The sequence below is a fragment of the Chelonoidis abingdonii genome, chromosome 11, assembly GCF_003597395.2.
Source record: "Chelonoidis abingdonii isolate Lonesome George chromosome 11, CheloAbing_2.0, whole genome shotgun sequence".
Taxonomy (NCBI): Eukaryota; Metazoa; Chordata; order Testudines; family Testudinidae; genus Chelonoidis; species Chelonoidis abingdonii.
The window spans coordinates 26,618,636-26,621,176 of NC_133779.1; the positions used below are offsets into that span (position 1 = coordinate 26,618,636).

The 2,541-nt window shown below is 53.8% G+C and overlaps 1 non-coding gene across 1 annotated transcript; it reads left to right on the top strand.

Annotated features, from left to right (window-relative positions):
• On the top strand, positions 1-73 carry TRNAK-CUU (transfer RNA lysine (anticodon CUU)). Its single transcript has one exon. It is a non-coding gene; the product is annotated as a tRNA-Lys (tRNA).
• The last annotated feature ends 2,468 nt before the right edge of the window (positions 74-2,541 follow it).

Here is a 2,541-nt window from a genome sequence, read left to right on the forward strand (position 1 = left end):
ACCCAGGTAGCTCAGCTGGTAGAGCATCAGGCCCTTAATCTGAAGGTCCAGGGTTCAAGCCTCTGTCTGGGTGCTCAGTGTTTAAGTTGCCTAGTGTGCCAGGAGCCAAATGGTTCCTGGTGCTGTCCACCAGCCACAGGTGGATTCCCAGAATCCATGGCTATTTCCTGGAAAGGTTCCTTTCCTCAGGAGAGGGGTCACATCTGCAGGTGTAGAAAACACAATCTCTGGCTGGTAGGAAGTGCTGTGGGGCCAGATGTGAAGAAAGCTCAGAGAAGAGAGACAGAGAAGCAATGAGTACAGAGGGCAAGTGTACAGGGGGTGCTGGTCTGGCTATTGTGGCAAACTTCCCTGGTTTATACGTGACCCTGGTGGAACTGGCCAGAGAAAGGAACTGAGTCCCCACACCCTTTCCTGCCTGACCCCAAGGATGCTCTTTCTACTCTCATGTGTGGCAAAGTCCTGGTAATCCCAACAAGGCTGGGCCCAGGAATCCTGGGGGGCTTGACCTCCAATCTTGTTGTGCTCACTTGAACAGGGCTACAGTGTCTCCACTCTTGGCACTTCCCTGACCCGCTCATCATTGCATTGCTTCAAGCAAATACAATTTATTACCCAGCAATTAATGTAAAACATAAGAAAAGATTAAAGGAAAACACGTCACCCTGTTCTGTGGTGCAGGGAGAGCACAACCAGCGTCAGGGCAGGTCACAGTCTCTCCCTCACATTTCCCAGGTCCTGGCTGTGCTGCAGGGACACCACGTGCTGGACACTTGCTCTGGCAGTGGCCACATGCTCTAGGTGACAGGACCCTTGTTCCCGGTGTCAGTCCCCATGTAGGGGATGTGATCCCTCCACCCCCGAAGGTCTGGCCTGCAAGGCCTCCTGACTGGTGGCATCTCCTTGTGCTGGGCCTTCTGCCCAGGGTCCCTTTCACTCTCCCAAGCTGCTCACTGCACCCACCTCCAGCCCCAGTGCTGCTGCAGCTCCGCCTCCATGTCCCTGGGCTGCTCCTCTGGCCTCTCTGGCTCTGCTTGCTGCAGCTCTTCTCCCAGCACAGATCTGCTCCCTGGGCAGCTTCTATGGCTCATGCTGCTCTGGCTCAGTTCCCAGCATGGATCTGCTCTGGTTCTCCCTGGCTGGCGCAGCTCTGCTCCCCGGCTCTTCTTGGGATCCTGCTTTCTCCTTAGCTCTGCCCCACTCTGGCCCAGATAGTTCCAGCTCACACACATGATGGGATCCCTGGCCTGGTGACTCCCTCATTACACTGCTTGGCCTGTCAGTCCGGCTAACTTTGGAGCTTTGGTCTCTCCCCATTGGCCCTGGGGACTGTCAGTCTTAGGGTCCTGATTTCCCATTGATCCTTTCCCCCTCTATTGGTACTGGGAACTAGCCAACCAAAAACCCACTGAGCTTTAGTAAGGGGCCAACAGTCCCTTACATGAGCTGGCCCTGGAGGGTCACCAATGTGTAGAGACAGCAGCACAAGTTGGTCCCATGGTGTAACGGGCAGCATTCATGACTCTAACTCCTGCACTCTGAGTTCAAATCTCAGTGGGACCTTGTGGCAAACCCCTAGAGCTCACAGTGCTCAACTTCTCTGTCTCCAGCTATGCAAGAGCAAATCTTTCCTTTCCTGCTGGGTGACTTGCCCACTAGGGCCTGGTTGTGATGACCACAATGGGTTGGGGCTCTAGAGCTTGCTACCCTGGTTGCTGATGCCTGCAGTCCTGTGGTTTGACCGGGTGCTTGGGATTCTAACAGCTTCACCTGATGCCCACAAGTTTGGCCATTTTGCTTGCAGCCACATGTTGCCTCTTGTCCACATGGCACTTGAAGGAAGGAGTGCCAGGGGGAGGGCCAGGATTGATAGTCAGGGCTAGGCAGGACGGAGGAAGAGTCCCAGGCTGGAGCCCAACACACCTTTCCTGCTCTGGGCACCTAGAGCAGAGGCGGCTGGTGCTGACAGCTCCAAGGGAAGGCTTAAAAGCCACAGAGCAACTGAGGGAGGGGCAAGAGGAGGGGAGGACCATGCTTATGCATGGCCAGCAGACAGCCACAAAGACACCCAGCCAGCCTGCTCCCTGCTCTCTGGCATGCCAAACCCCCACTGAAGACATGCTTAATACACTCAGTGATCAGGAGGAAAACCTGTCAAAATGTGTGTGTGAGGAGAACCTGCTCGGCTTGGAAGGGAGCGAGGAAAAAGAGTGAGTGAAAAAAATAACCAGCGAGATAGCGAGAGCGAAAAGAACGTGAAAGGTAGAGAAAGAAATAAAGGGAGAGAAAAAAATAGAAAAAGAAAGAAAGAAAGGAAGAGCATGAAAGGTAGAGGGGAAAAAAGAAAGCAAGAACATACAAGCTAGGGAAGGAAAGGAATGAAAAAGAACGAATGAACCACAAGCGCTAGTTGAAGCTGGAATGGGAGAGTCAGAGAAAGGACAGACTGACCCGTTAAGCAAGGTTGCACCCCAGATTATCTATGTTGGAGGCACAGGCCCACCTGCCAAGCCGCTCCCTCTGCTGGAGCAAAAGCCTCTC